Below are 12500 nucleotides of genomic sequence, written 5' to 3' on the forward strand. Positions count from 1 at the left end.
TTTTAACTCCGGATGGCTGATTTTGAATGTGTCTCCTGTGTGTATGGCCACCACAAATCATGAAATATTTTCAAAACTTCTAACTAAATCGTGCTGAAACTCTTTAGAAATACTTATTATGTTATTCCGAACGTTTTAAAAGTACTCTGACCGAAATCCGATGAGAAATACTTTTTTCCCTCAGGATGGTTGATTCTGAATGTGTGTCCTGGGTGTATGGCAACCACAAATCATGAAATATTTTCAAAACAAGTACCTTAATCGTACTGAAACTCTACTCAAATAATTATCATGATATTCCGAACGTTTTAAAAGTACTCTGACCGAAATCCGATGAGAAATACTTTTTTCCCTCAGGATGGTTGATTCTGAATGTGTGTCCTGGGTGTATGGCAACCACAAATCATGAAATATTTTCATAACTAGTACCTTAATCGTACTGAAACTCTACTCAAATAATTATCATGATATTCCGAACGTTTTAAAAGTACTCTGACCGAAATCCGATGAGAAATACTTTTTTCCCTCAGGATGGTTGATTCTGAATGTGTGTCCTGGGTGTATGGCAACCACAAATCATGAAATATTTTCATAACTAGTACCTTAATCGTACTGAAACTCTACTCAAATAATTATCATGATATTCCGAACGTTTTAAAAGTACTCTGACCGAAATCCGATGAGAAATACTTTTTTCCCTCAGGATGGTTGATTCTGAATGTGTGTCCTGGGTGTATGGCAACCACAAATCATGAAATATTTTCATAACTAGTACCTTAATCGTGCTGAAACTCTATAGAAATACTTATTATGTTATTCCGAACGTTTTAAAAGTACTCTGACCTAAATCCGATGAGAAATACTTTTTTCCCTCAGGATGGTTGATTCTGAATGTGTGTCCTGGGTGTATGGCAACCACAAATCATGAAATATTTTCATAACTAGTACCTTAATCGTACTGAAACTCTACTCAAATAATTATCATGATATTCCGAACGTTTTAAAAGTACTCTGACCGAAATCCGATGAGAAATACTTTTTTCCCTCAGGATGGTTGATTCTGAATGTGTGTCCTGGGTGTATGGCAACCACAAATCATGAAATATTTTCATAACTAGTACCTTAATCGTGCTGAAACTCTATAGAAATACTTATTATGTTATTCCGAACGTTTTAAAAGTACTCTGACCTAAATCCGATGAGAAATACTTTTTTCCTTCAGGATGGTTGATTCTGAATGTGTGTCCTGGGTGTCTGGCAACCACAAATCATGAAATATTTTCATAACTTGTAACTAAATCACGCTGAAACTCTATAGAAATACTTACTATGTTATTCCGAACGTTTTAAAAGTACTCTGACCTAAATCCGATGAGAAATAAGTTTTAAACTCCGGTTGGCTGATTTTGAATGCCTTTTTTTGGGTGCATGGCAACCACAAATCATGAAATATTTTCAAAACTTGTAACTTAATCGTGCTGAAACTCTATAGAAATACTTATTATGTTATTCCGAACGTTTTAAAAGTACTCTGACCGAAATCCGATGAGAAATAAGTTTTAAACTCCGGTTGGCTGATTTTGAATGCCTTTTTTTGGGTGCATGGCAACCACAAATCATGAAATATTTTCAAAACTTGTAACTTAATCGTACTGAAACTCTATAGAAATACTTATTATGTTATTCCGAACGTTTTAAAAGTACTCTGACCGAAATCCGATGAGAAATACTTTTTTTCCCTCAGGATGGTCGATTCTGAATGTGTGCCCTGGGTGTATGGCAACCACAAATCATGAAATATTTTGAAAACTTGTAATTTAATCGTACTGAAACTCTATAGAAATACTTATTATGTTATTCCGAACGTTTTAAAAGTACTCTGACCGAAATCCGATGAGAAATACTTTTTTTCCCTCAGGATGGTCGATTCTGAATGTGTGCCCTGGGTGTATGGCAACCACAAATCATGAAATATTTTGAAAACTTGTAACTTAATCGTGCTGAAACTCTGTAGAAATACTTATTATGTTATTCCGAACGTTTTAAAAGTACTCTGACCGAAATCCGATGAGAAATAAGTTTTAAACTCCGGTTGGCTGATTTTGAATGCCTTTTTTTGGGTGCATGGCAACCACAAATCATGAAATATTTTCAAAACTTGTAACTTAATCGTGCTGAAACTCTATAGAAATACTTATTATGTTATTCCGAACGTTTTAAAAGTACTCTGACCGAAATCCGATGAGAAATACTTTTTTCCCTCAGGACGGTCGATTCTGAATGTGTGCCCTGGGTGTATGGCAACCACAAATCATGAAATATTTTGAAAACTTGTAACTTAATCGTGCTGAAACTCTGTAGAAATACTTATTATGTTATTCCGAACGTTTTAAAAGTACTCTGACCGAAATCCGATGAGAAATAAGTTTTAAACTCCGGTTGGCTGATTTTGAATGCCTTTTTTTTGGGTGCATGGCAACCACAAATCATGCAATATTTTCGAAAGTTATTCGATAATCACACTGAAATTTTACTGACGCATTTGTAGTATTATTCGGAACGTTTGAAAAGTTGTCTGATCGAAAACCGAGGGCAAATAAATTTTTAACGCCGGATTGTTGGTTTTTCAATCTCTCTCCTGGGTGTATGGCGAACAGAAGTCATGTAATATATTCGAAAATCGTTAATCTACCACATCGACACCCCTTTGAAATATTACTCGTATTTTTACGAACGTTTTAAAACGTATCTGACCGGAATCCGATGGCAATTACACTTTATACCCAATTTTTAAAAGTGTACAATGGGTGTATGGCAGACACGAGTCATATGTATACTTTGCGAAGTTGACAGTTATTTTGAAAGGAATGATCCCCTGAGGATATCATATGTTTTAAAATGTTTTTGTCATTTCCGCTTCTCTTCTCACGTTCTTTCTGGCATCCTACATTGTGTAGATGTATTTGACCTTGAGTAATTTGAAACAACTACGAGGGTTTCACAATGTCTACCAGCAAATGAATGTGTAGTAACCTCAAACCCGTATCGAAGCACCTTCCCACTTTAATCAAAGTGTTCACAAAGTTGTGGTGATGTCAACATGCAATTCTGGGAACCCTGTGTTGAGTATGTGGCTGTTAAATGTAACACAATATTTCTTAACATGCAACTACACTACATTAATAATAAACTCTGGTGTACACATGCATTTAAAACTTGATCGCGTAATCACTTGCGCACTACCTCACTTCACGGTCACACGCATTACTTTATAACTTTCACAAAACAACTTCAAAATGCACTGATCACAGCAACACTTCACTTGGACGAATTTTCTGCGACACACACGACACAGTAAGTGTGGAAATTTGTTGCACATAAGGAAATATAAAGGATCACACGTTACAGCCTACGCGAAGAGTAATTACAGCAAATAAACGTTAACTATCTTCTCGTGGGCTAATTGCCTGATGCTCCAAGCTCACCTGTAGCTGATAGTTCCGTAGCCGCCGCTGGGGGCACCACCTCTCGGACGTTGCATCAATCAGCTGTCTATGAGACGTTAATTCGTTTTCTCTCGGTATGCTTCCTTCAAATAATACCGTGTTTTACCGAGTATTTGCACAAAAACCTCCTCAGTGTGTGCTCCGCGTTCATTACCCGCTACCTAATAGAGCTTTTCGTGGTGTGGTTGCCACGGCAAAGACCCATTGTTGGTCGAACGTTGAAAATACATGCTTTGGCGGAGAGAAAGTACATAGGAAAGGTAACGAACTGGCTACGAAGAAGCGGAATGGTATTAAAAAAATCTCCAAGCTTCAACCTTTGACACTGTGGTGTTAAGAAAGCGTTGAGGCCATTAAAAATATTTTTTTAATTTAAAAGAAAAAACCATCTGCACGGAATGCAATGCTTTTCTTATGGGAAAACGGTCATGGCACGTTGAGGGCCCCGAGGCCGTTTTCGCGAGCGATGGACGGAAATGGGAAGCGTATTCCATCGCTTTAATGTATTTCCAATGTACCTTCAAAATTTCATTCCAATATTCCAATTAAAAGTTGTATAAAAAGTCAATACAACGTTAATATGCCACGCCATGCTTCCCTTACGGGAAATAGGGGTGTGGAAACCAGGGGTTTGGAAAAAATTTATGTTCGGTTACGGATTGACTATGATTAAAAAAGTATTATCCCCCAACATTCCTCATTATCCTACCCTTGTAACCGAGCCATTTGTTTGGTCTAACGCCGATTACAGGTATTTTTTAAAATTCGTAGAAAATCCCACTGCACGGATTCCTAATGATTTCCTTGTGGGTGAAATACGCTTCACGTTTGGAGTCCGGACACCGTTTTCACGACAGGCAGGCGGAAAAGGCTGTTGTGTAAAAACACTTCAATCTATGAAGCTTTTATGTTCAAAATTTTAGCCCAATACTCCCTTTGCAAATACTGAAAAAGGTGTCTTAAGCTAGAGTCGACTTCGCAATGCTTTTCTTATGGGTAATGCGGGTGGCCTATTCACGCTCCCAGGGGTTGACTGAACATTCACGGTTAAATAGGTGGTACGAGAGTACCTACGTTAAACAGGTATGGCATTTAAATATTCTTCAATCTTTACGCCTTGTAACTGTACCATTCATAGACCGCCAGGCCCATGGCAACTATTTTTAAAAAATCGAAGAGTAACGGCCTTCACGGAATGCTACGGTTCCCTTAAGGAGAGACTCATACGGCTCATGCCTCCCTCAGATAATACAATGTCTAACCGAGTATTAGAAGGAATCCCTCCTCAGTGCCTGCTCCGAGTACCTTTCCCCTACGCAAAATGTGCTAACATGCCTGTTTACTATGGTTTGGTTGCCACGGAGATGTCCATTGTTGATCGAACCTCAGAAAAACTGCCCTTTTTATGGAGAAAAGGTCCGTAAGAGAGGTGACGAAGTGCCTTCGTCGAAAAGGTATGGCATTAAAAAATTCTGCACACCCTAACCTTTGATGCAGTGGTAATAAGAAATCATTGAGGTCGTTGAAAATATTTTTAAAATTTAAAAGAAAAACCATCTGCACGGATCCAATGCTTTTCTTACGGGGTAACGTCACGACACGTTGAGGGCCCCGAGGCCGTTTACACGACCGATGGACGAAAATGGAATGCGTATTACATTATTTTAATATATTTCCTATCAACCTTCCAAATTACGTTCCAATAATCCAAGTTTAAGTACCAAAATTATTCATTGCAGCATCACTCTGCCACGCCATGCTTTCCTTACGGCGAATATGGCTGCGCTATCCGGGAGTTTGGAAATGTGCAAAGGTAAGTTTTTGGATTGCCTATGAATCATAAGTATTATCCTTAAACACTCCTCATTCCTTAAGCCTTCCATCTCAGTCATTTAGTAGGTCTAACTGTGAATAAAAGCATTTTTGAAATTTAATAGAAAAACCCACTGCACGGTACCTATCCAACACCTTTTCTTATGGGGAAAGGCCATGACATGTTAAGGGCCCCCAAACCGTTTTCACGAGCAGGGGCCGGAAAATAATGCGTATTCCTTTCCTTAAATGTATTTCGAACGTATCTTCATGATTCCATTGGTATAATCCAATTAAAAGTACGAAAATTAGTCGTTGCAATATCAGTCTTCCACGCAATGCATTCCTTACGGGGAATATGGGTGAGGAAACCAGGGGTTTGGAGAAAAATTTAAAGTAGCGTTATGGATTCACTATGAATGAAAAATATTATCATTTCCCATTCCTCATTCCTTTAGCCTTGTAACCCAGTCATTTACTTGGTCTAACGCCGATTACAAGTATTTTTTTAAATTCATACAAAAACCCTATGCACGTTTCCCAATCCATTTGTTATAGGAATGAAAACTGTTCACGTTTGGAGGTCCGAGGCCGTTTTCACGAACAGGAGGCGGGAAAAGGATATTGTGGTGAAATACATCATTCTATGAAGCATGTGTGTTTAAAATATGAGGTCATTATCCCCTTTGCCAGTGCTGAAAACGGTGTCGAAAGCTAGAGTCGACTTCGCAATGCTTTTCTTATGGGTAATGCGGGTGGCCTATTCACGATCCCAGGGGTTGACTGCACGTTGACCATTTTATACGTGGTAAGGAAGTACCTAGGTTAAACATATATGGTGTGTAAATATTCTTCATACTTTACACCCTGCAACTGCACCATTTATATATCTCCTGGCCCAATGTAACTATTTTTAAAAATTCGAAGAGTAACGGCCTGCACGGAATGCCAAGGTTTCCTTACGGAGAAACGCTTGTGGTCCCGCTATGACACTCAAGCCATTCCCACGACCTTCGGTCGTATATCAGATGTGTGGTTATGTACCTTAATATATGTCATGTGTTATTCCGAAATTTCAGGGCACTGTTTATCCATGAAGTATTAAAAAAGTGAGCACAAAGAGGATGAGTTCCTGCCGTGCATTCGTGCGATGCGAGCGGGCTGCTCTGGGGTACGGAAGAAAGCAATGAATATGTTGCCAGCAAATATATATTAAAAAATTGCTCTTTTCTTCGTCCTCCTTACTGTATTATTTGGCAATGAACAGGCCCGCTGTAATAATTTTTAAAAATTGAACGACTAATTCTCTCCACGGATTGAAATGCTATTCTGAAGGAGAGACTCATACGGCTTCCTGAAGAGTCTGAAGGTAATTCCACGTCCTTACATCATTTATGAAAACTCTGGCCATTCGGACGGATGTCTGTACTGTGTACATTCAAATTCTCAGTGGAATTCTGCACCCGGAAAGGTGACACATTTTCATTTGCAACGTCAGCCTTATCCCGTATTAAATTCCTTACGGTCTGTGACTTACTGCCCAGGTGTAAATAATATGTACCAATGTGAGGTAAAGCACTGAAGAATTTTGAATGTGACGACGTCTTCTTAATCCTCATTTCTTGGGCCAAGGAACCGTTACTTACATGATGCCGAGATGTCCTTGAAGGTACTTCACATGCCGCCGGCAGGGCGCACCACCTCTCAGGCGTTGCATCAGCTGGTTTTGAAATGTGAAGCAGTTAGGTCAAGGTATGATTCCTTCAGGTATTACCACGTCTAACCGAGTATTAGAACGAATTCCTCCTCTGTGCGTGCTCCGAGTACATTACCCGTACGCTAATGATGCTAACATGCCTGCTTATCATGGCGTGGTTGCCACGGAGATGTCCATTGTTGATCGAACCTCTGCCTTTGGCGGAGAAAAAATCCGTAAGAAAGGTGATGAAGTGCCTTCGTCGAAAAGGTATGACATTAAAAAATTCTCCACACTTTCACCTATGACACTCTGGTAATATGAATGCACTGAGGTCGTTGGAAATATTTTTAAAATATAAAAGAAAAAACCACCTGCACGGATCCAATGCTTTTCTTATGGGGAAACGGTTTTAGTCCCTTAATGGGACTCAGACCAACTGTAATTAGTCGTTGTAGTGATTCACGCATGAGGGAAAAATGTCAATTTTTTGGAGGTTGAAAGGTTTTGGTACTAAAAAAAATTTCGGTACTTAAACATTTTTCGGGACTTAGAAAAATTTCCGAGGTTGAAAAAAAAATTTATATCTGGAAATTAATTACGAATTATCCGCATTCCTTCCCATAACATAATTATTACAGGACACGAAACAATCCTAAGCTCCTTCACGTGGAAAATGAGGAGCCTTAAAAAATTTCGTTCAGTAAGTCTTCAACTCCGGGGGCCCGCAGCTCACCTCCGGCTGGCGGGCGAACCCCGGGTCTTCGGCCGGTTGCGGGGTAGCGCTCGCATACCAGGGAATTGTGTATGACAATCAGGCGGACGGGAATTTAACAGAATCTGACTTATTTAAAGAGGAAAACAATATTCGTAGTCCTTAATGCTACGTATGTATTCCGTATATGTTGGAAAATGGGAAATTTTTCGGACTTTGAAAAAATTTCGGTACTTAGAAATTTTTCGGTACTTAGAAATTTTTCGGTACTTAGAAAATTTTCGGTACTTAGAAATTTTTTCGGGACTCGGAAATATTTCGGAAGGTGTAAATTATTTCGGATTTATGTAAGTTCGGGCGCATTTATATTTGCAATTAGTGTCGGAAGACATCACAGACTTACATTTGCGTCCCAGAAAGCTGTTTTACGCATAATGCCTACATTAAATTTTATTAAAATTTATCTTTGTTTAAACAATGTCGGCATGAACAATTGCATCGATTTAGAATTTTTGAAGCGACAGGGGGGTAAAAGTATAGTGGAAATGTGAAGAAATCATCAATGTATCGGAACAAATGTAGGAAAGAAATTGTTTAAACAATATTGTTATAAACAATAATATATATTGTAACCGCACGCGCGGTTGTCTATGGTGCAAGTGATAGTTAACTCGTAATAACGAACGGAAATATCGTATTTGCGTAGAAAATTGTCGCATGAATGAGGAAAGAAATTGTTTAAACAATATTGTTATAAACAAAAATAACCGTCAAAATTGCACAAGCGGTTGTCAATCGTCTACGATAATAGATATATATCACAGTATAAACGAAAAATGGTTTTTTGGTAGGAAATAGTGGCGGGATTTTGTTTAAACAATTTAATTGTTAATAACAATAGGGGTGAAATTGTTCATAAGACCGTCCTCGAACGTGGGGAGTCGCTAATTTGCATTAAAAAATTCGTTCCGCGAGTTTGGTAAAAATCGGGAAAAAAAAATTTAATCCCTTAAATAACTGTCAAATAAATGTTAATAATTGTTTAAAGTGTGCGCAAGAGCTGTAAACATTAAGGGAAATAATTGTCAAACAACGTCCTATAGGGTTGCGGGGGGGGTCGGTGCGGCCCGCGACTAAGTCCCGAGAAAGGGCATTTTCGACTAACTTTTTTGGGCCGCGCCGGATAATTCGCCCGCGTCGACGTCGGTGTGGTCCAGAGTCGAATTCCCCCTTGCATCTGCTATTTGACTACTATGTGGAGTCACTCGACTCTCACCGGCTAGCGAAGATCGACGGGGAAGAAGCGCGTCGGGTCCGCGAGGGTCTCCGTGCTTCGGCCCCGGTCGGCAAAATTGAATTTTGGCCATTTGGGCAAAGCGACTCGAGAAATCCTTTAACCGAACGAAGCGCGCAGGCCTTCGGAACGTCGGGGATTCTCCCCCGCATCGTTTCGGTGACCGGTGGGCTTGATTTGAAGAAAAACGGAGGAGAAGGTACGGAACGAAAAATCGAAAAAGCGCGGCCTCGGACCGATCATGTCGGCGGGGAACGGAACGATACGCGCTCCCCTGGTTGATCCTGCCAGTAGTCATATGCTTGTCTCAAAGATTAAGCCATGCATGTCTCAGTACAAACCGCTTTAAGGCGAAACCGCGAATGGCTCATTAAATCAGTTATGGTTCCTTGGATCTTACCCACGCTTACATGGATAACTGTGGTAATTCTAGAGCTAATACATGAACCTCGTGCCCCGACCAGTGATGGGAGGGGTGCTTTTATTAGAACAAAACCAATCGGCTCGTCCGTTGCCTTGGTGACTCTGAATAACTTTTGGCTGATCGCACGGTCCTGGCACCGGCGACGCATCTTTCAAATGTCTGCCTTATCAACTTTCGATGGTAGGTTCTGCGCCTACCATGGTTGTAACGGGTGACGGGGAATCAGGGTTCGATCCGGAGAGGGAGCCTGAGAAACGGCTACCACATCCAAGGAAGGCAGCAAGGCGCGCAAATTACCCACTCCCGGAACGGGGAGGTAGTGACGAAAAATAACGATACGGGACTCATCCGAGGCCCCGTAATCGGAATGAGAACACTTTAAATCCTTTAACGAGGATCTATTGGAGGGCAAGTCTGGTGCCAGCAGCCGCGGTAATTCCAGCTCCAATAGCGTATATTAAAGTTGTTGCGGTTAAAAAGCTCGTAGTCGGAGGTGTGTCTCGGACGGTCGGTTCGCCGCTTGTCGGTGCTCAACTGGCCGGTCCGGACGTCCTGCCGGTGGGGCCTCACGGCCCCGTCATCCTTCTTTGGTCCTCTTCACCGAGTGCCTTGGTGGGCCGGCACGTTTACTTTGAACAAATTAGAGTGCTCAAAGCAGGCCGTTGGTCGCCTGAATACTGTGTGCATGGAATAATGGAATAGGACCTCGGTTCCATTTTGTTGGTTTTCGGGACTCGAGGTAATGATTAATAGGGACGGACGGGGGGCATTCGTATTGCGACGTTAGAGGTGAAATTCTTGGATCGTCGCAAGACGAACCGATGCGAAAGCATTTGCCAAGAACGTTTTCGTTGATCAAGAACGAAAGTTAGAGGTTCGAAGGCGATCAGATACCGCCCTAGTCTCAACCATAAACGATGCCAGCTAGCCATCCGCCGAAGTTCCTTCTATGACTCGGCGGGCAGCTTCCGGGAAACCAAAGCTCTTGGGTTCCGGGGGAAGTATGGTTGCAAAGCTCAAACTTAAAGGAATTGACGGAAGGGCACCACCAGGAGTGGAGCCTGCGGCTTAATTTGACTCAACACGGGAAACCTCACCAGGCCCCAGACACCGGTAGGATTGACAGAATAAGAGCTCTTTCTTGATTCGGTGGGTGGTGGTGCAATGGCCCGTTCTTAGTTGGTGGAGCGATTTGTCTGGTTAATTCCGATAACGAACGAGACTCTGGCCTGCTAACTAGGCGTCGGAATCTATTACGCTTCCGACGTAGCAATCTTCTTAGAGGGGACAGGCGGCTCCTAGCCGCACGAGATTGAGCAATAACAGGTCTGTGATGCCCCTTAGATGTTCTGGGCCGCACGCGCGCTACACTGAAGGAATCAGCGTGTCCTCCCTGGCCGAAAGGCCCGGGTAACCCGCTGAACCTCCTTCGTGCTAGGGATTGGGGCTTGCAATTTTTTCCCATGAACGAGGAATTCCCAGTAAGCGCGAGTCATAAGCTCGCGTTGATTACGTCCCTGCCCTTTGTACACACCGCCCGTCGCTACTACCGATTGAATGATTTAGTGAGGCCCTTCGGACTGGTGCGCGGCGCTCAGCCGTTTAACCGCGGCGGCGCCGCCGTTGCCGGAAAGATGGCCAAACTTGATCATTTAGAGGAAGTAAAAGTCGTAACAAGGTTTCCGTAGGTGAACCTGCGGAAGGATCATTACTGTGTTTTTTCGAAACGAGAGTTTCCTTGGAAAGAGACAAAGAGGCAAAGAGACAACGAGAGCGTTCCTCTCGGGTACCGAGAATCGGTTTTAAATGCCCTTCGCCCGAGAGAACGAGAGAGGGAAAGATTTTTCCCGTCGGTTCATTCCGAAGAAAAGACTTTGTAATTTTTTTAAAAAATCTAAAAATGAAAAACAAATCCTAAACGGTGGATCACTCGGCTCGTGGATCGATGAAGGACGCAGCAAACTGCGCGTCGTATTGTGAACTGCAGGACACATGAACATCGACGCTTCGAACGCACATTGCAGCCCACGGATTCTGTTCCCGGGCTACGCCTGGCTGAGGGCCGGCAATCGAGTTCTCCGACTTTGATTGTCGGACGATCGGGGGCGAGGGGCCGCTCTGCGGTCTCCCCGCCCGGATCGAACGAGAGGGAGGGAATGGCGTCGCCTTTCCTCTTCCCACGAACGCATCGCTTCGCTTCGCAAGAACGGCGATCGCTTCAAGCGGAAGAGCGAAACTTCGCCCCGCGATCCCGAACTCGAAAATTTTCAATTTTCACGCCGACCTCAGAGCAGGTGAGATCACCCCGCTGAATTTAAGCATATTAATAAGCGGAGGAAAAGAAACTAACCAGGATTCCCTTAGTAACGGCGAGCGAACGGGGATCGGATCCAGAGCCAAAGCTCGCGCCCCCCGCGGGGCGCCGAGCGATGTGGCGTTTGGGAGCGTCCGCCTTCCCGAGGGATGCCGGAGAGTCCAAGTCCCTCTTGAACGGGGCCACGGCCCGGAGAGGGTGCCAGGCCCGTGCGACCTCCGCGCCCCGTCCCCCGGGAGGGGCGCTCCTCAGAGTCGGGTTGCTTGAGAGTGCAGCCCAAAGTCGGTGGTAAAACTCCACCCAAGACTGAATACGGCCACGAGACCGATAGCGAACAAGTACCGTGAGGGAAAGTTGAAAAGAACTTGAAAAGAGAGTTAAACAGTACGTGAAACCGTTTGGGAGTAAACGGGTGGTACCCGAAATTTCGAAAGGGGAGATTCATGTCTCGCCGGCGGCGGGCGGGGGGCGTTTGACGGATGGCGCGTCGGTGGGCGGGGGGTAACCCCCGTTCCTCGGCGCGTCACCCGGCGTCCTCCGCGTGACCGTCGTCGGCGTGACGCACTTCTCCCCGAGTAGGACGTCGCGACCCGTCGAGCGCCGGCCTTCGAGGGCCCGGGTGGAGCCCGCGCCGCTTCGCGCGGCGCGCGACCCCGGGATCCCCGGCCGGGTGCCCGACGGTATGAAGCGAGAAGTCGACGCGCCTCTCGAGGCGTCCGGCCCTCCGCGAGCGCCCGCG

The 12500-nt window shown here is 43.6% G+C and overlaps 3 non-coding genes across 3 annotated transcripts in view; all 3 read left to right on the forward strand.

Moving 5' to 3' along the window:
• The first annotated feature begins 9294 nt into the window (after positions 1-9294).
• LOC124173354 lies at positions 9295-11158 on the forward strand. The gene has a single exon (XR_006868520.1). It is a non-coding gene; the product is annotated as a small subunit ribosomal RNA (ribosomal RNA).
• Positions 11159-11357: 199 nt separating this feature from the next.
• On the forward strand, positions 11358-11512 carry LOC124173352. Its single transcript, XR_006868518.1, has one exon. It is a non-coding gene; the product is annotated as a 5.8S ribosomal RNA (ribosomal RNA).
• Positions 11513-11727: 215 nt separating this feature from the next.
• LOC124173355 overlaps positions 11728-12500 on the forward strand; it is a 4055-nt gene continuing 3282 nt past the window's right edge. The window contains exon 1 of the ribosomal RNA XR_006868521.1: positions 11728-12500. This exon is cut by the window's right edge and continues 3282 nt beyond it. This is a non-coding gene — a ribosomal RNA (large subunit ribosomal RNA).

The sequence above is a fragment of the Ischnura elegans genome, unplaced genomic scaffold, assembly GCF_921293095.1.
Source record: "Ischnura elegans unplaced genomic scaffold, ioIscEleg1.1, whole genome shotgun sequence".
NCBI lineage: Eukaryota > Metazoa > Arthropoda > Insecta > Odonata > Coenagrionidae > Ischnura > Ischnura elegans.